Raw genomic sequence first — 21,508 nt, forward strand, 5'->3', positions numbered from 1 at the left:
GATAATTAGCTGACAAATTATATGGTACGGACTAAGAAGATTATAGCCTAGAAGGGAAGTCCCTGGAATATGTCAGAAAAACTACAGAGAAAAGAATGAAGAGGATTGGAGGGTTTTGGAAAGCCACAGCCGGAGGGAAATGTATAGCTAGGGAAAAGAGGTATGAAGGGCCGGGCGTGGTGGCTCACGCCTGTAATCCCAGCACTTTGGGAGGCTGAGGCATGTGGATCACCTGAGGTCAGGAGTTTGAGACCAGCCTGGCCAACATGGTGAAACCCCGTCTCTACTAAAAATACAAAAATTAGCTGGGTGTGGCAGTGCGCATCTGTAGTCCCAGCTACTCAGGAGGCTGAGACAGGAGAATCGCTTGAACCCGGGAGGTAGAGGTTGCAGTGAGCCAAGATCACACCACTGCACTCTAGCGTGGGTGACAGGGCGAGACTCCATCTCAAAAAAAAAAAAAAAAAAAAAAAGGTATGAAGAAGAGGAAAGCAACAGTGCTAGAGGAGATGCTGTGTGTGTTGGGAAGTCAGGGAGGCCACAATGGGTAGGCAGGATAAGGCCAAACTGTCAGGGGAAGATAGGCAGCCGAGCAGCTGGGGCAGGATGCAGCTAGAAATTGGAACCCGATGCAGCTAGAAATTGGAACCCACTGCAGCTAACATGAGCTATGGGGAGGGCAGAGCTAGATTTTACAGCAAGCATTTATTGGGCACTAATAACATGGTAAGCACTGTCACAAGGAATGGTGACACAAAGATAGGTAACACATAAGCCCTGCTCTCATGACTCTGCATTTGAATCCCAGCTCTTCCATTTGCAGAGCAACATGGACATCAAGGGAACACATTCTGTAATGAGACAGACCTGGTTTCAAATCCCTGCACTGACACTGCCAGATGAGTGACCTTCCACAAGTAACCAAAGCTCTTTAATCCCTAGTTTCCTCATTTGTATTGAAGAAGTAATAATTATCGTTCACAGGATTAAAAAAAAAAGAAACTTCATATGTGCTTTTCAGGCACATGATAAATAATAACTTATTATCATTAACTAGCTTTGTGACCTTGGGTAAGTTGCTTAACCTCTTTGGGCCTCAGTTTCATCATATGTAAAACAAGACTAATTACAGCTACCTCACAAAGTAGTTGTGAAGATTAAAGAAAATTATTGGTGTAAAGCACCTAGCCTAGAGAAACAGCTCAGCAAAAGTTCCCTTTTCTTCCCTTTGTCTCTTGTTTCCTCAACCCTCCTCCTTTCCCTTCTCCCCAGCCCATATGTGAGATCTCCCCTGTGGCAATGCTCAGCTCCCGAAGGAGGGCAATGAAGACATAACCAGGATCCGTACTGATTCCACTCCTCGAGAGCACCAGGCCCATTTAACCCCCAAACCACCTCTAACTTATCAACGCTTGACCACTCCTATTCAGGAACATGTTCTTTACCCACTTCTCGCCTAGTGACTTCAATTCACAAGCAAGAAGTCTTTTCTACCTGAAAACCAAACAATTCCTCCCTGCTTACACATTCTCCCAAGAAACAAACCAGAAGAGAAAGCATCAGAGTCTAAAATGCTGATCAGAGAAAGGAGACTGGTATTCCCAGTGCTTTAGAATGATCCAGTGCTTTAGAATGATAGGATAAAAGGAGAGGTCCTGGGCACCCTTGCTGGGAGACAGATGAATCCTACTGGCCCTCGTGCATATATGACAAGAGCAGGCAAACCTGCTGCAACTCCCAACAGTTCTGGGAATGCCTGAGAACAAGGCCCTCAGCCTGCTAGAGTTACTCAGACATGAGGGAAAAATTAAGTTTTCACCAGTAAAGGTCAACTTATAAATACCTGATTAACCCAAGCAATCACACTCTGCTCTACCTTCTATGAGAATTTACAACTGACCCGGAACAGGAGTCAAGCTGAGTACACGTTTTCAAAGGTATAACTAACAATTATTGAGGTATTTGGCAGGGTGGGGATAGGGGATTGACGGCCGGCTACAAAAAGCCCATGCAAATCAGCTAAGTCCAGAGTCTCCACTGGAAGCTGCTTCTGGAACAACAACCTCTGCACAAACCTGCAGTGTAACTGTGACCTTGCTAGAAAAACAAGAGCCAGTTCTCCAATGAAGACCATGGGAAATGCAGAGAAGCAAGGCATACCAAGTCCAAGATGCTTGCTTAATCCCAGGGAGTTCCTTTTGTAAGAAAATAATAATAATAATAATAATCTTGTTCTGTAGGAAGACACTATCAGATCAAGCCTGTGAAGCCACCGTCTAGACTCCCCCAGGTAGCTCTAACTGCTTCCTCCTCTGCACTCCCATCACACTTTGCAAACCAGAAACGGGAAATAAAAGAAACTATCTTTCATTAAGCATTTACTGTAAGTCTTATAGAAAAGGTTTTAATCTTTTAAAAAAAAAAAAAACCCTCCCAATAACCAGCTAATCCTAGTCCCATTTTATTTATAAATGAAGAAACTGAGCAACTCACTCAGGAAAGGGGCTGGGCAGAACCCAAATATGAACCTGCTCTGTCTGATTCCAAATCGTAACCTTTCTTTCAACATATATTTATTGAGAGCCTACTACATGTCAGGTACTACTCCTGGTGAATATATAGCAGTGCATGAGACAGACAAGAACCCCATCTTTATGAGGTTTTCATTCTAAACAAAACTGCCTCCATATTTTAGCACATCACATGTTTAGTAGGTAGATATCAGTATTTCTTTATCTTCAAGCAGGCAGGACTCAATAAATACGTATGGAAGGCCAGACCCAGTGGCCCATAATTCCATCACTTTGGGAGATGGAGGTGGGAGGATCACTTGAGCCCAGGAGTTCGAGACCAGCCTGGGCAACACAGTGAAACCCTGCCTCTACAAAAAATAAAAATAAAATCAGTCAGGTGTAGTGGGATGTGCCTGTAGTCCCAACTAATCAGGAGGCTGAAGCAGGAGGATTGCTTGAGCCCAAGAGTTCAAGGTTGCAGTGAACCACGATCACACCACAGCACTCTAGCTGGGGTAACAGAGTGAGACCCAAAAACAAAGGAAATGAACGCAGTCCTTTCCCTCAACTCACAGGAATTCCTCTCAGCTGCTACCCAAACAGCATTCAACTGTTTATCCATCAATTTTGCATCCTTCTTCCTACCTAGGATGCCATATCTTAAACCAAAAGCTTCCTTACAGTGCTAGCAATTTGGCTCCAGTCACCCACTAAGTATGACATAACAGTATTTCAAAGTTTACAAAAGACTTTCACATACATTATCTTACTTAACCCTCATAAAATTAAACAAGATAGGTATTATTCCCTTTAACACATAGGGGAGCAGACAACCAGAAAGCTTAGTTTCACCACTGTGTAGAGGAACTGAGCCACAGCACAGTTCTTCCTAGTCCCTGAATGCATTCTTTGCCCCTTCTCCTAAGAACATTTCATATCTATTCTCCATAGCAGAGAAACCACAAGGAATGTTGTGTCCTTATTTAGTTCAATCCATTTGACTAAGCTATTTCAGATTGCCTATGTTATCAAAACAATACAAAGCAAAAATTCATGTTTCGTCCTATTGCAGTATTTATTTTGATTATTAATTTTTTTTGTTACTTAGTTTTTATTTCATAATCATAAACTTAACTCTGCAATCCAGCTAGGCATGGGAGAGAACAAGGAAAACATGGAACCCAAAGGGAACTGCAGTGAGAGCACAAAGATTCTAGGATACTGTGAGCAAATGGGGTGGAGGGGTGCTCTCCTGAGCTACAGAAGGAATGGTCTGGTGGTTAAGATAAAACACAAGTCAAACTTATTCGAGTTGTCCACAGGAGGCAATGGTGATCTTCTTGCTGGTCTTGCCATTCCTGGACCCAAAGCGCTCCATGGCCTCCACAATATTCATGCCTTCTTTCACTTTGCCAAAGACCACGTGCTTGCCATCCAACCACTCAGTCTTGGCAGTGCAGATGAAAAACTGGGAACCATTTGTGTTGGGTCCAGCATTTGCCATGGACAAGATGCCAGGACCTGTATGCTTTAGGATGAAGTTCTCATCTTCAAATTTCTCCCCGTAGATGGACTTGCCACCAGTGCCATTATGGCGTGTGAAGTCACCACCCTGACACATAAACCCTGGAATAATTCTGTGAAAGCAGGAACCCTTATAACCAAATCCTTTCTCTCCAGTGCTCAGAGCACGAAAATTTTCTGCTGTCTTTGGAACCTTGTCTGCAAACAGCTCGAAGGAGACGCGGCCCAAGGGCTCGCTGTCAACGGCAATGTCGAAGAACACGGTAGGGTTGACCATGGCTAGTAGTACAGGACTTTCCTCGGCGGCAGCGTCTGCAAAGCCGATTATTAATATTTTATCACTTCTCCCACTAAAGGTGTTTTAGCTATATTTTGTTTTTGGGTTTGATGTTTTTGTTGTTGTTTTTAGGGTTTTGTTTTGTTTTGTTTTGTTTTTGAGACAGGGTCTCACTTTATCACCCAGGCTGGAGTGCAGTGGCATGACCTTGGCTCACTTTAGCCTCAGCCTCCTAGGCTCAAGCAATCCTCCTGCCTCTGCTCCCTCAAGTAGGTGGGATTACAAGCACACACTACCACTCCTGGCTAATTTTTTGTATTTTTTGTAGAGACAGGGTTTCGCCATGTGGCCCAGGCTGGTCTCAAGCTCCTGAGCTCAAGCGATCTGCCTGCCTCGGCCTCCCAAAGTGCTGGGATTACAGGCGTGAGTCACCGTGCCTGGCCTATATTTCGTTATGTTCCAATTTGCCATTTATTCCCAAAGGAACTTTTTATGTTAAACACCAAGTATATACTATATGCATAGAAAAAGGTCTGAGATAGTTTTATAATTGTTTTCAAGTCAGTGAGAAAAATAATTCAACTTATAGGGATGCTTTTACATATGTTTGTCTTTGCCAGGAAAGAAAGCCTTTATCCTGTGAAGTGACATACACCGGTAGGCAGAGGTTGCAGAAAGTATAAGCCCCAAATGCAAGGTTAATATCTTGGCATGCTATTTGCAAAAAACCAACCAAACAAACAAAATCCAAGCACCATGGTCAACAGGCATATTCCAGCAACCAAGGCCAAGTTGAGGGTTTGTCCTATCACTCCACTCCAGGGAGCATTAAGCCTAGCTCTATGGGTTGCAAGCCTATAGAAAATACAAACAAACAAACAATAAAAGAAGAGGTAGGGGAGGAGAAAATAAAAATTAAAAAAAAAAAAAAGATACAAACTCTAAAGCCAGATGTCAAGGAAAATAACAGCACATTCTGGGCAAATCAGAAAGACACAGAGGGGCCTTATTTGAAAAACTAGCCAAGGCTTTGCCCAAAACCCTTACCCTTGCCAGTCTGTCCTAACACCTGAAATTTCAGCACTATAACTTCATTCTGTTCTTTAACAAATACACTCTGAGTACCAAATCTTGCAGGAGCAGGAATAGTCAGAATAGGGAGGTAGATTCATGCCTCACTGACTTAAATAGACAGATTAGCGAGAGGCAGAGTAGTCTGAAAAAGCAGGACAAGAAGTCATTCTGGCTGAAGGAACTGAAGAAGACTCTCTGGATATGAGAACTTAGGTAGGCTTAAAAGGATAAGAGGACATGAAATCATTTGTGCTACCTTAGGAAAGTAACCTGAAGCTAGGGAAAGACCTGGATTTGAATTCTGATTCAGTTGCCTACAGCCTGTAATGACAATCAAGCAAGTTATTTTCCTTTGCTGAATCTATTTCTTCATCTGCAAAACGGGTATTATAAAGCATACCTCAAAGATAGGTGTGTAAATACTAGCCCTGATCTGGCAAATGGTAGGACTTAAATATCTTTTCCTTATCCCTTTTTCTGGTTGGAAGAGGAACACATACCAGGGAAGGATACTCCAGGACAATAGAAATGACTTGCCAGCTCACAGAGCAAGGCCATTTGAGGGCTACTAGAACAGACAATCAACCTGAAAAGACACCTGAAGAAGTGCAGCAAATCCAGGCCACATCTAGGTCCCAGCCTAAATTTCTCCCCACCATAAGATGTTTGGCAGTCCATTCTGGACAAACATTACATCACTGTAGATTTAGTAGATCAGGAAATGGAAACCCACTCCTCAGCTCCCCAGGAAAAATAGCTCTGTGCCAACTTCTGGTACTCTAGGAGGCTGGAGCAGGACCTAGTGCAAGGAAAGTAGTGAGTCCAACTGCCAACACATTTTAATTAGTCCAACCTTAAAAGACTATAACCACATGAGATTAAAAGGAGCCCCCAGGGAAAGCCTCTGCCCTTCACACAGTTCAGCCAATTAGATATGCTCAAGTGGCCTAATTTTCATCACTGAATTCTTTGGGGAATCAAGCCTCACCAAGCTCTGACTTCTGTCTAAGAGTACAAGCATATGCTCAGCTCAGGAGGAGCAGTTAGGTGTCAGCTATAACAGAAGCAGCATAAGTATGCCTGGAGGTCCTAACACCCTTCCTGCATAGGTAAACTGAGCTAATAGAACTGCCCTCTTGCCAGGCTCCACCCCTCACCCCAGAATGCAATCCATTCCCCAGTGGCTATACCTAACCTAATCCATACTAAAAAGCTAGTTTTGGTCCTCAGTTCAGACATAATGTAAACACCTGGCCAGACACAGTAGCTCACACCTGTAATCCCAGCACTTTGGGAGGCCAAGGTGCGAGGATCACTTCAGGCCAGGAGTTCAAGACCAGCCTGGGCAACTCCATCTCCACATAAAAAAAAAGGTTTTAATTTTTTTTTTTTTTTTTTTTTTTTTGAGACAGAGCTTCGCTCTTGTTGCCCAGGCTGGAGTGCAATGGTACAATCTCGGCTCACTGCAACCTCCGCCTCCTGGGTTCAAGCGATTCTCTTGCCTCAGCCTCCCAAGTAGCTAGGATTACAAGCTACCACGCCCAGCTAATTTTTTTGTATTTTTAGTAGAGAGGGGGTTTCTCCATGTTGGTCAGGCTGCTCTCGAACTCCCTACCTCAAGTGACCCACCCACCTCGGCCTCCCAAAGTGCTGGGATTACAGACGTGAGCCACCGTGCCCGGCCAAGTTTTTGAATTTTCAAAAATTAGTGGAGTGTGGTGGCACCCGCATATAGTCCCAGTTTGGGAGGCTGAGGTAGGAGGATCACTTAAGCCCAGGAGTTGGAGGTTACAGTGAACTATGATCACGCCACTGCACTCCTGCCTGGGCAACACAGTGAGAATCTGTCTCAAAAAAAAAAAAAAAAAAAAGTGGGAGTAACATAAACACAGTAATACTTGTGCATTAAAGGGGGGTTTTCAGAAATGGAAGTGACTTCGATATTCAAAAGAATTGAGCTATAATGGTAAACCAGATGGCAGATATGAAAATGGAGGTAAAGAGCCAGGTGCAGTGGCTCACGCCTATAATCCTAGCACTTTGGGAGGCTGAGGTGGGAGAATCACGAGGTCAGGAGATGGAGATCATCCTGGCTGACACGGTGAAACCCCGTCTCTACTAAAAATACAAAAAATTAGCCCGGTGTGGTGGCAGGCACCTGTAGCCCCAGCTACTCGGGAGGCTGAGGCAGGAGAATGGCATGAACCTGGGAGGCGGAGCTTGCAGTAAGCCAAGATCGTGCCACTGCACTCCAGCCTGGGCGACAGAGCAAGACTCCGTCTCAAAAAAAAAAAAAAAAAGAAAAAAAGAAAAGGGAGATAAAGAAACTTTACTCAAAAGCCAATGAACTTTACTCAAAAGCCAATGAACTTTACATTTCCCCAAGAGCTCAGTGCCACTCCCTTGCAACTGGACCAGGTGTAATGCCAGTGTAGCCACACTTTTCCTGTTGTCATTAAGAGTTAGAAAACAAGGCCGGGTGCAGTGGCTCACGTCTGTAATCCCAGCACTTTGGGAGGCCGAGGCAGGCAGATCACCTGAGGTCAGGAGTTGAAGATCAGCCTGGCCAACATGGTGAAACCGTCTCTACTAAAAATACAAAACTTAGCCGGGCGTGGTGGCACACACCTATAGTCCCAGCTACTCAGGAGGCTGAGGTACGGCAATCGCTTGAACCCAGGAGGTGGAGGTTGCAGTGAGCCAAGATCGTACCAAGGCGCTTCAGCCTAGGCGACAGAGGTAGACTCTGTTTCAAAAAAAAGAGAGTTAGTAAACAAGATTATAGGGAAGAGTAAGAACCTAGGAGAACAGAGTACTAAAGAGAGAGGATAAACCAAAGAATTGCAAAGAATAGATCATCAGACAATTCAGAGGAGAAAAACTAATACAGTAATGATAAATCACTCAAATTTGTGTAAGAATAAATGCCTATTACATTATTTCATAAGATCTGCACACATCAACCTTGTAAGATAGATTCTGTTATCCCCACAATAGCCGGGATGAAGAAATTTAAGCCCAGAAAAGTCAAGAGTATCAGATCCCAGGCTAAATTAAGCCTACCCAATTCTTAGTCTTGTGGTCTTTTTATTAAACTAGATTTTCCATAAAGAAAGCTGTGAACACTCAAGAGAACCAACCTAGGAAGAGGGAAGAAAATGAAAAAAGTTTCAAGAAAACAATGGAAAGAAAAGGCATTAAGACAGAAGCTACAAAATAGTACACAGTTGTTTTTTAAAACTAGAAAACCTTGTATTCCTCCTCTACTCACTCAGAGTATGTGACTAGATATTGGACAAAACAGCTAGTTTCAGGCCTGCCCTAGTGACACAGAGCTGACACAACCACAGCCCTACTACCTAACAATACCCCTATTAGAGCAGCTTACTCCCCCTCTGAGGAGAACTTAGTACTAAACCAAAGAGATGACCAGATAAGGACTCCAAGCACTCTAACCAGCAAGTCCACCCTAGTTCCTCTGTCCCAAGCCAGGACTTACCCTAGTCTAGAAGAAGTTCCCCCCAAGCATAGCCTAAATTCAGCTACCACTTTGCTTCCACCTTGAGCCCACATGAAGGTTGGCAGAAGACACTGGGGGAAAGGGATATTAATCATCTTCTCTCTGGTTAAAGTAGCTGATAGGAGGCCAGGCATGGTGGCTCATGCCTGTAATCCTAGCACTTTGGGAGGCCAAAGCGAGCAGATCACGAAGTCAAGAGATACCATCCTAGCCAACATGGTGAAACCCCGTCTCTACTAAAAATACAAAAATTAGTCAGGCGTGGTGGCAGGCACCTGTAATCCCAGCTACTTGGGAGGCTGAGGCAGGAGAATCATTTGAACCCAGGAGGCAGAGGTTGCAGTGAGCCGAGATCGCACCACTGCACTCCAGCCTGGCAACAGAGCAAGACTCCATCTCAAAAAAAAAAAAAAAAGAGTACCTGATAGGATATGGTCACTCAGTGTTCTGTCAGCCACTCCATAACCCACTAGAAAACCAGAGATGTAGCCAGGCGCGGTGGCTCATGCCTATAATCCCAGCACTTTGGGAGGCTGAGGTGGGTGGAATGCTTGAGCTCAGGAGTTCCAGATCAGCCTAGGCAACATGGTGAGACCACCCCATCTCTACAAAAAATGTAAAAACTGGCCAGGTATGGTGGTACACACCTGTAGTACCAGCTACTTGTTGGGCCTAGATGGGAGGATCACCTGAGCCCGGGAGGTGGAGGCTGCAGTGGGCTGTGATGGTGCCACTGCACTCCAGTGTGGGTGATACAATGAGACCCTATCTCAGAACAAAACCAAAAAAAAGGAAAAAGAGTATTACAGAAAGCATCTTTACTTCCAATGCCTCCATGAGGTAAAAATTAATATTCCCTTTTTTGCAAATGTGGACAAAAGGGAATATGAGGCTCAGAGAGGAAAAGCAATCTTGTTGAGATCTCACAAACAGAAAAATGGCAAGATCTGGAATTGAAGTCAGGTTTGTCTGTCTCCAAGACTCTGTCTGATTTTCCTAGAGTCAAGGCTCAGCTTTGTTAGGAAGTTTAATAGCTAAAAAGCAAAGAGATGTGGGTTCTCAGACTTAGATTCCACCATGGAGTTACTGTATGACTTTAGGCAAATCATTTCATTTCTTTGGACCCCAGAAAACTCATCTATAAAATGTAGCAATGTGAAATAAGCATAGGAAGAATTATTTGGTTCCTGAAGTCCTGTGGGTGTAGCCCCTTGCCCAGCACTTCAAATAAGGTCAGCTACTCCATCACTCATCATCCCTTAGCACTGACCCTCCTTCTGACTGCAATATATTTTCTGTTAATGGCACCACCAGTCTCTTCATGACCCACACTCAAAACACTGGTGTATCTTTGACTCTTTTCTTTCTTTCCTTCCCTTCCTACATTTAAACTCTGAGTCCCACTGATTTTACCTCCACAATGCAGACCCTGATCTCTTCTGCTCATGAACAGTTGCAAAGTCTCCTATCTAGGCTGACTGCCTCCAATCTCACCTTTACCAATGTACTGTGCATATTCTGTGAGATTAACCTTGCTAAAGCAGAACTCAGGTCATGTCTCTCCCCTTGTCAAAACCTGCAAGGACTATTTATTCCCTAAAGAATCAAGTAGCCTGACAATTTAGGCCCTCCTTGGTCTTTCCTTGATCTTTTTATGGTACTCTCCTGAAGAGCTACCACTCTCCAGCCAATCTAAACTACTGCCCCACAAAGACTCTTTACTTTTTCCCACTCCAGACCTTTACTCATAACATTTCCTATGACTAGAATACTTTCCTCAAATTCCCTTATATTTCTACGTGAAGTATCTGAAGACCCACTACGCTGCTACCTCCTCTACAAAGCTTCTCTGATCTCCCCCAGCACAGAAGATCACAACTGCCAACAAGACTATCAGTATCAATCACAGGGCACTGAACCAAGATTGCCTTGTACAATAAGCTAGTGAGAGACCTGATGTGAGGATTAACTAAAATAATGCATGTGAAAGTACCTAGCCCAGTCCTGATAAAGAATAGGTACTCAGGCCGGGCGCAGTGGCTCACGCCTGTAATCCTAACACTTCAGGAGGTGGAGGCGGGCAGATCATGAGGTCAAGAGATCGAGACCATCCTAGCTAACATGGTGAAACCCCACCTCTACTAAAAATACAAAAAAATTAGCCGGGTGCAGTGGCTGGCGCCTGTAGTCCCAGCTACTCGGGAGGCTGAGGCAGGAGAATGGCGTGAACCCGGGAGGCAGAGCTTACAGTGAGCCGAGATCACGCCACTGCGCTCTAGCCTGGGCAACAGAGCAAGACTCTGTCTAAAACAAAAAAAAAAAATGAAGAATAGGTACCCAATAAATAGAAGCTCTTATTATAATATAAAATGTGAGCATACATCTTAATTCTCCTACTATATTGAGTCCTTCTATTGGGCAGAGATTGTCTTATAACGTATAATAAACATGCTAAATGTTGACTAAAGAGATAAGAACACTAACTACAAAGACACAGCCCCTACCCCAAGGCTTAAATTCAGAATAGTTCAACCAGGGTGATAGTTTTGGAAAATATAAACTGAATATACACCACCCTGTAGCTAACTACTATCTATTCAGAATTTATAAGTAAAATGCAGTCTCTCTTTCCATCTCCCACCCCACCTCTAATCCTAGTTTCCCAGGCCACTTGGGTGATAGAATAAACTAACACCACCTAACAGTCCTATAAATTGTAGAATTTTTAAACAAAATGCCTATCTCCACCTAAATTCTAAACTCAAATAGCTGTTTCTTCCCCCCGCCGGCCACCCCACACCAAGTTATTAAACAAAAATAAAAACAATTTTGGTCTCGGGATCAGATAAAGCTAATTTCAAATCCTGGCTCTGCCACCTTCAGAAAATGACCTTAAGTTCTCAGAGTTACAGTTTCTTCATTGGTAAAATGAAAGCAATATCCACCTTTAAGGGTTGTTTTGCAGATGTAAAGCACCTACAAAGGTGCTAAATAAATAGCAGCTATCACCATCATTTTTTTTTTTTTCTTTTTTTTTTGAGACAGAGTCTCACTCTATCATCCAGGCTGGAGTGCAGTGGCATGATCTTGGCTCACTGCAAGCTCCACCTCCCTGGTTCACGCCATTCTCCCGCCTCAGCCTCCCGAATAGCTGGGACTACAGGTGCCCGCTACTATACCCGGCTAACTTTTTTTTTGTATTTTTAGTGGAGATGGGGTTACACCGTGTTAGCCAAGATGGTCTCGATCTCTTGACCTCATGATCGACCTGACTAAGTCTCCAAAGTGCTGGGATTACAGGCATGAGTCACCATGCCCGGCCACTGTCATCATCATTCTTACCATTGAAGTGATTTCAGTTGTCTTAATTACATATTTATCTCTTCCGAGACATGAAGTGTGAGTTCCAGTGACCTTTGCTCTTGTCAGCAAAAGTTTCTCGAAACAAGACCTCCACAAATTTGACCACCCAGCAACAAATACACACACACACACTGCTTTCTAACCTGTGTGTGTATTACATCTGAAGTCCACCCATCTCCCCTGGCTGCTATATTTCAGAAGCCAGCTCTGGGAACTTGGCAAGCACAGACACATTTGTTCGAACATACACTGTAGTGACGAGAGTTCTGAGAGCTTCCTGAGAGGCCTGAGATAACCCAGAGAGGCCCAACAGGAGCAGAGCTACTGAATCACAATGAGAAAATTAGAGGCACATGAGATTTGAAAGGCTGCCTGCTTGCCTGCCTGCCTGCCTGCCAGTGAGATTTCTGGTCATTACCCAGGCCAGAGATCAACATAAGGCAGCCAGGAGCTCTGTGTATATGGCCAAGAGAGGAAAGGGTCAGATAAGCCCTCACTGGGCCGTGCTGGCAGCACAGTTGCTCTTATTCTTTTGTCTTCTCCATCACGTCTCCCAAGAGGCCCCTCCCCAATGTCTTGAAGGAAAGCTGATGCGATGCCTGCTCAGGCTGGAGTTCTCAGCATCAGAGATAACATTTAAAAAGCCAACAATCTTCACAGGACTATCCTATCTCTCTGCTGCACAACAAGCCTAGGAGTGGGAACCATGAAAGGTTTCCTCCTCCGTTCCACAAGCTAGTCTCAGCAAAGTACTGAAAGTTCATTCTGTTCATTCAGCTGCCTCAAATTGGACCTGAGGTAAACCCATGTGGGCCATGGAACCAAAGACAGGGAGCAGGAAGACCCAAAGAGGCCTTGCCTACCAGTCTCATGTCCTCTTCAAGCACAGTTCTTCTCCACTCCTACTGCAGCCACCTGCTCAGGGTAGTCATTGCTGTGGCAAACAAAAACTGCCAACTAAAGTCAATAGCCAAACCATCCCTCGGTATGATGGATAACTGTCACTGAGCACAGCTTCAGTAGGTGCTTAGTAAATAGGGATGAAGTACTAGGTCAGGCAGAAAAATAATCCCTACAGAACTCCTCAGAAAACCCACCATGTGAATTCTATCCCAATCCCAGGGCATGCTTGTCTAAGTGTTTTACAGAACTGATGTCAAGTACTTGGTACTCTCCCTCCCTACCTACTAAATCCAAAGATCAATTCATTGTTATTCATTCATTTATTCAACAAATTTCTATTAGGCACATACTCTCTGACCAGCACTCTCATAGGTACTGAGGATATGTACTACAGCCAATAAACCAGACATGGCTCTTGCCCTTAAGAGACAAGGAAATATGCAAAAAATAATAATAAATAAAACACAGTTTTAATTTATTTTTACTTTTCTTTCTTTCTTTACCCTCTCTTATGGTGCTGATAACTCCATTTTTCAAGTGAGGAAACTGTCGTTTGAGAGCTTGGGTCATACTGTCAGCAAGAACTCAAACTAATGCCCAGTGCTCTTGGGTACTAGCTTACTATAAAAGACATATCTTGAGAGGCTGAGGCGGGCGGATTACGAGGTCAGGAGTTCAAGACCAGACTGATCAACATGGTGAAACCCTGTCTCTACTAAAAATACAAAAATTAGCTGGGTGTGGTGGCACGTGCCTGTAATCCCAGCTACTCAGGAGGCTGATACAGGAGAATCACTTGAACCCGGGAGGCGAAGGTTGCAGTGAGCCAAGATTGCGCCACTGCACTCCAGCCGGGGGACTGAGCGAGAACCTGTCTCAAAAAAAATAAAAATAAAAAAAAGACATATCAAGTTGCCTCTTGTTGTAAGTGGCATAAGCAGGGTATGAAGTGTACAGAGAGCACTGTAGATAGTAAGTGCTACCAGAGTTTGTTCAGAGGTCAGCAGTATCTCACAGCTAGTATTAGTGTCAGAAAAGACTTAATAGAGGACTGGAAGTAGGAATAAAGAAGGACAGGTAAAGACATTCTGAAGGAAAGTTAAATGACATAAGTGAAAACAAAAGTGAAGCAGTACAAATAAAAGTTTGTTCTGCAGATCAGAACAAAGAAAAAAGCCTGGCTTGGCCAAGAATGCAGCAAGGGGAGCAGAGGGAGATGGAGTGAGCAAAGTGGTCTGGGGCTGGAACTCTTGAGTCAGGAAAGCAACCACCACCCATAGAGAAATTTTAGAACCTGCACCTTCTCTATTCCATGCTCCCCAGCAGAAAACAGAAGTGTAAGTGCTATTGGCTCATTTCCGGATTTTTCTTGCATGACTTCTCACACAAAAGAAATCTACTCCATTCTGATAAACATGACAGGACCACAGCCATTCCTCTTCAAGTCTCGCCTGCCCTAGCAAGTTGTGTGAACATAGGTAAACTTGTCAAATTCTCAGTGCCCAGAGAGCTTCCCATTGGCACCTTCCAGGTGGCCAACAGTAACCCCACAAAGTTTTTAATACATTTACCCTGCCTGTGGAGGCCCAAATCCATAATGGAGCCAGCTGAACGGCTCAATGGTGAGACATACACCATAAGGCTCTGACCCATCTCCTTCAGATGCCTATTCTATACATCCCAGCAAACAGATTCCTCATTGCTCTGAACAGATATTCTCAAAAGAGTGGTACAGGGTGCATATATTAAGCACCATATAAAACAGATATTTCTGGGCTTCTTTTTCTGTGCCTAATATAAAAACCTCTCTAGCTGGATAGGTGCAAAGAAACAGCACTTGACATTTGACTTTGTATATCCCTAATTCTGCCCAGACCAATTTCTATGAACATAATATAAAACTGTGAACTGCTTCCTGGTTCTCCTCTGTATAGGTCCCAGACCTCCTAACAATCCAAACAGGCTCCATTAGGGTAGACAGCTCCACAGCAGAGTAAGAACAACATATGAATGAGAAACAGAGAAAATTATATTCTAGCCCTGGCTTACCAAAACCTTGGGGAAGTTTGTTCTTCTGATATGTAAATAAGAAGTTTGGGAGAGATGGTCTCTAAAACCCCTTCCAGCTTTCACATACTAGGATTTAAGTCCTAGCACCTAACACCAATGGCCTAAAAAGTCAGAATAAAGTTTTTCGTCTGTCATTGTGAGTCCCAATGCAATGCCATCTACAAATCTAACTCTCAGAAGCCAAGTTGGAGTAGTAAAGGCTCCAAAGTCAGTGGCTGTAAAATGGGCTCCAAAATAAAAGGTATCAAACAAAAAAGGTTGGGAGGCAGGACTACAGTCTAGGATAAAAAGCTAGTTTCACATTGGAGCCCAGGAGTCCAGGGAGAAGGAAAAAAGGATACGTCATATCAAAGCAATGAAGTAATGCATGAACCAAGAGACACAATATAAAAGGGAGTATAAAAAGACTCAACAAGACTCTAGGTCATAAGCAAAGGAAGTCAAAGAAAAACTAAAAGGCCGCAGCACCTAGAAGTGATTGTTCCCCAGAGCATGGCCCTGGGGCAATGTCAGAGGCATCCTTTAAGATGACCCCTAGTGGTCCTTGCCCTCCTAGTATTCATGCCCTTATGTAATTCCCTCACCTTGAGGATGGGCTGGACTTACTAATGAACAGAATATAGAAGAAGTGATGGCCTATCAATTCCAAGATTAGATGATAAAAAGATGGAGGTGTCCATCTTAGGCACTCTCTCTTTCACTCTCTTGGACCACTTGTTCTAGGGGAAACCAATCATCATGTCCAGTATAGCCCACTGTAGAGACCCATATGGCAAGGGACCAAGGCCTGCCAACAACCATGTAAATTAGCTTAAAAGCAAATACTCTCCCCCAAACAGAGTCTTCAGCCCCAGCCAACAGCTTGACTGCAATCTCACGAGAGACTCTGAGCCAGAGGCACCCAGTTAAGCAATATACAGACTCTCGATGCACAGAATCTATGAGATAATAAATGTTTATTATTTTAACCCTCTCTGTTTTGCATAATTTGTTATACCCCAATAAGTAACCAATGCAGTGGACGAGGCCCTTTTGCTCAGCCATTTCAAGACTGCAGGTGAAGTTAGGGAGGGTGGATATACTCAATAAGAGAGTACAGCTGGAGCTAAGGTCAAATATTAGCACCCAGACTTTATTAACAGTCTCCCCACTTGGCCTACAGTAAGCCTTGAATAAAAGCCTGGTTTGCCGCACCAGAGTTATGCATGTTGTCTGGGTATAGCTAAAGTAAGACAGTGAAACTACAGTAGTCCTCCTTTATTCTCAGGGGATACATGCTAAGACCCCCAGTGGATAGCACCAAACCTATACCTACTATGTTTTCCTACACATACATACCTATGATAAAGTTTAACTTATAAATCAGTAAGATATGAACAACAATAACTAATAATAAAGTAGAATAATTATAACAATATGTCAGCAATCACTCTTGCACTTTGGGGCCATGATTAAGTAAAATAAGGATTACTTGAACATAAGCACTGCGACACCAAGACAGTTGATCTGATCCCTAAGATGGCTACTAAGTGACTAAAGCACAGGTAGCTTATGGTACATGAATATGCTGGACAAAGGGTTGATTCACGTCCTGGGCAGGATGGAGCAGGACAGCATGAGATTTCATCATGCTACTCAGAATGGTGTGCAATTTAAAACTTATGAATTATTTCTGGAATTTTCCACTTAATATTTTCAGATTTGGCTGGGCACAGTGGCTAATACCTGTAATCCCAGCACTTTGGGAATCCAAGCTGGGAAGATCCCTTAAGTCCAACAGTTCAAGACCAACCTGGGCAACATGGAGAAACCTCATCTTTTCAAAAAATAGAAAAATTAGCTGGGCAGGGTGGCACATGCCTGCAGTCCCAGCTACTTGGGAGGCTGAGGTGGGAGGATCACCTGAGCCCAGGAAGGTCGAGACAACAGCATGTATCTTATACATGTATATATACTTTTTTTACCCCCAGACCTCAGTTGACCTCAAGTAACTGAAACCACAGATAAAAGGGGACTACTTGGCTGGGCACAGTGGCTAACATCTGTAATCCTAACACTTTGGGAGGCCAAGGCACACAGATTAGGAGGTCAGGAGATCGAGACCATCCTGGCTAACACAGTGAAACCCTGTCTCTACTAAAAATACAAAAAATTAGCTGGGTGTGGTGGCCAATATGCAGTACTTAAAGGAACCTGCTCAGTCATTCGGATGCATATGCAACTCCGGAGTACAGAAGAGGTAGCACCTCCTGGGATAACCCTTGGCCAGTGAAGGTGAGGTGGTAGATAAATACTCCCCTCCTCTATCACCTGTAGAATGCAATGTTTCTATCTCTTAACCTTTGAATTAGGCAGCAGCTTTCTATAAGGCTTCTCAGAGGGTCTCTAAGTGGCACTGAGCCTCAGATGCTCACAGTGGTGTTAGCTCCATAGTGCACCTGTCCATTCCCTGTTTCATTCTTCACAATTCCCATCCCTCATTTCTTGAAGTCACTTCTCCAAAATAAACTCTCTGCAAGGCCCTATCCCAGGTCTTACTTTTTAGGGGGAATTTAGGATAAGACAAGGTCTTGGGATGATTTCCTGCTTTTAGACCACAATTTTTTTCAAAGTCATTTGAAAGTATTCAATGTATTATTATTTATACTTTGTTGTATATCTTAGTATTTCATGATTTTTTTAATCAACTGTAACAACAACAGCAACAACAAAGCTCTGGAGGCCCAGTTTGGTCTCTTTGTTTCTCCCTAAAAGCCTGACAGCAACCAGACCTGCTGAGTTTCCTAAAGAATCATTTCCCACAAAGGGAAGTGTACCACAGCATGCCCACGAAGCCACTCAGCAATGTATATCAAAGGCTACCCAGCAGGAAACCAGAGGGGCCCCTCGGGGCTGAAACCCAAGTCCTGTAGAGACCTAGGAAACTACTCCCCTCAACAAGATCTCATCACTTCCTTGCCAAAGAGCTGTTCTTAACACGAAGGTCCCATATCCCTAAGGGGCCCGTAGATAGAATTCAGGAGGCCTGTGAATTTGGATGGGAAAGAAATTACATCTTTGTTTTCAATATTCTCTTACTGAAAGTTAGCATTTCCTTCAATTACATATGGAGCAACCAACCACAATAATATTAGCAATACCTGTGATTTTGTCATCAATAGAAATCAACAGATGTTTTCATATCACATTACATTGCTACAGATATCTCAAAGTATTATTTACACTCATCATTACTTCTAAATTACAGTAAAAAAATAGAGGCCAGGCGCGGTGGCTCATGCCTATAATCCCAGCACTTTGGGAGGCCGAGATGGGAGATCACGAGTTCAGGAGATCAAGACCATCGTGGCTAACAAGGTGAAACCCCATCTCTACTAAAAATACAAAATAATTAGCCGGGCATGGTGGCGGGCGCCTGTAGTCCCAGCTACTCGGGAGGCTGAGGCAGGAGAATGGCATGAACCCGGGAGGCAGAGCTTGCAGTGAGCAGAGATCGCGCCACTGCACTCCAGCCTGGGCAACAGAGCGAGATTCCGTCTCAAAAAAAAAAAATAGAACCACTACTAGATCACACATGACTGCAATCTTCCTACCTATGGGCGCTCATGTGAGGTGGCTGGCCAACAATGAAGCAACTCTGCCTAATTATCATCCAGCTACCAAACAGTGAAACCAGATATTTACAATGCCCCCTTTCCTCCAACCTCCCCAAGTCAGACTACTCTCTCCTGTTCTCTTCTGCCTCCACCCAACCCCTCCTTTCCAGGAAGCCCTCTGCAGCCACCTTAGTCTAGCCCAGCCCACACAGATCTCTTTTAACCCTTAGCCTACAATGTCTATACTGCCTGATTTTGCACATCATTAAGCCTGTACACTATGTTGTATTTAATATTCCCTAAATATATGTGGCCTTACAAAACGTTGACTTCTTCAGTAGCCCTAAGTTCCTTCCATAGTGAAAAGCAAGCAGTGAGCACCCATTATTTTGACTTATAAATTGAAAAACTGATTAAGTTAAGGTCCCTGACTCAAATTTCCTAGTCTAGTTCTACTAATAACCCACCATGAAACCTCTAATGCCTATCTGGATGCCAGTTTCCTCATATGTAAAAATAGGTGGGGTGAACTAACTGATGTTTCTATCTCTTAACCTTTGAATTAGGCAGCTGCTTTTCATCTCAAGATCTGAGAAAAATTACAAAGAAACTGTAAAGCCTCCCCCAGCTCTCCCAGGCAGGGTTAGTCACTTACTCCTCTGGGCTTCCCACAGCTTTCTGCATGTATATACAAAACCTCTATTGCAGTATTTATCAGAAAGTTTTGAGAGTGGCTAAAGTAGAGGTAGAGAGAAGAATCAGACTGCCTGGATTCAAATTCTGGCTTCCTTATTATTTGTGTAAACATGGGCAAGTTATTTAACCTCTCTATGATTTAATTTTCTCACCTATAAAATGGGGATAACATAACATAGGATGGTAATAAGAATTTAATAAAACAAAATGTTTGGCCGGGCGCGGTGGCTCAAGCCTGTAATCCCAGCACTTTGGGAGGCCGAGGCGGGTGGATCACAAGGTCAGGAGATCGAGACCATCCTGGCGAACACGGTGAAACCCCGTCTCTACTAAAAATACAAAAACCTAGCCGGGCGCGGTAGCGGACGCCTGTAGTCCCAGCTACTCGGGAGGCTGAGGCGGGAGAATGGCGTGAACCCGGGGGGCGGAGCTTGCAGTGAGCCGAGATCGCGCCACTGCACTCCAGCCTGGGAGACACAGTGAGACTCCGTCTCAAAAAAAAAAAAAAAAACAAAATGTTTAAATAGTGCCTGACATGTAGCAAGCTCTAAAAAAGTTAGGTGCTATTATTATCATTGATGTTATTGTATTAATCTGTCCTACAATTAGGTTCAGGCTTTAACTAAATCTCTGTTCCCCTCTCATTCTCCATGATAGCATCCTGTTTTATGTTTTCTTCCATGCCACTTTCCACAAGATAATATATTTATTTATGTGTTTATTATCTGTCTCATCAACAAGACTGTAACTTCCATGAAGGAAGGAACATGTCTGTTTTGTTCATCCTTAAATCCCCACAGGAACATATTACCTGGCCCAGAGAAGGCACTCAAATATTAATACTTGTTTAATAAATACCATATTAGCTGGCATTGTTCAATGTTTGCTGAATCAATTAACCTAGCTAAGGGTGATTGTCAAAACTGAGGCCTGGGAGCAGATTATATCCTGGCTACCCCAGGCTTAGTGTGTCCCTCTCCCCAGGCCCCAGTATTAGCTTCAGCCAAGCCCCACCTACCTGCTCTTGGCCCTAGCCCAGTTCCGGGAGCCAACCTCAGCTAAAATTAGCATAGCTACCAAGATGGCCAGGCCATTTATAGCCTTGGAGGCAGCAGCAACTAGCTGGGGATAGGAGGCAGGGTTCTGGCCTGCCACTCCATCAGAGGTTGATTGAGAAGCCAGCCTGCACTCTGCACACTGCCTAGATGCCTATCCTCCAAAGTCCTGTCCTAGCTACACTGAACCAAACCACAGTTCCTGATTAGAGGCCCTCGATACCTCCAACACTGGCAGCCACAACTCCAGACTCCACCTGAGGTCCCTCATGCACATTCTACAGAAACCATTATCGTTTTCTAGAGTCTAAGGGTGGTTCCAAGCATCTGTATTAGGCCAGCTTCAGAAACGCAAGCCCCAGAGTTGCACAGGCAGGCAGAGATCTTTACTGAGAGAGTGACTTAGCATGGCTGGGTGTACAGGTATTAAGGAGCGAGAAGGTGACAGGAATGGCCTCTCCACGGCCCAGTGAGAGATCCTCCTTGCAGAGCACCTGCCTTCACTCCAGGATCAGGCTTTCGTAGTGTTTATTGTATGCATGCTAAAGCCATAAGCATTTTAACTAAATCATTCTTAGAATCAAATATTTTAACTAACTAAAAAGAGACAGATGGGTATATACATCCAAAAGATAAAAAATCAAATTATCTGGGCCCCTGCAAAACACTCTCCAGAGCAGAAAAAAGTGCAGCTCTTTTCTTGGCTCTCAGCTACAGAGTCACTAGGGCCTGCCTAATTGTCAGAAGGAAAGCAACATTCTCTGGCCCTGCCTACCACTCCTTTAACAGGGCAGGACCTGAGAAGATGGAAGAAATCCAAGACTTAAGCATCAGAAGATCTGCCTATAAGAAAGACCAAGCACAGGACCAGGTTTCTTCACTCATAAAAGTGGGAACAATACCACCTGCCCTGCATT

The 21,508-nt window shown here is 43.9% G+C and overlaps 1 protein-coding gene and 1 pseudogene across 4 annotated transcripts in view; both read right to left on the bottom strand.

Annotated features, from left to right (window-relative positions):
* The window catches only part of STIM1 (stromal interaction molecule 1), a 226,913-nt gene that overhangs the window by 202,256 nt on the left and 3,149 nt on the right, over positions 1 to 21,508 (bottom strand). The gene's annotated exons all lie outside the window — the stretch shown is intronic.
* Positions 3,647 to 4,350, bottom strand: LOC112606263 (annotated as a pseudogene). Its single transcript, XR_003115621.1, has one exon. The product of XR_003115621.1 is annotated as a peptidyl-prolyl cis-trans isomerase A pseudogene (transcript).

Source organism: Theropithecus gelada, chromosome 14 (assembly GCF_003255815.1).
Source record: "Theropithecus gelada isolate Dixy chromosome 14, Tgel_1.0, whole genome shotgun sequence".
Lineage (NCBI taxonomy): Eukaryota > Metazoa > Chordata > Mammalia > Primates > Cercopithecidae > Theropithecus > Theropithecus gelada.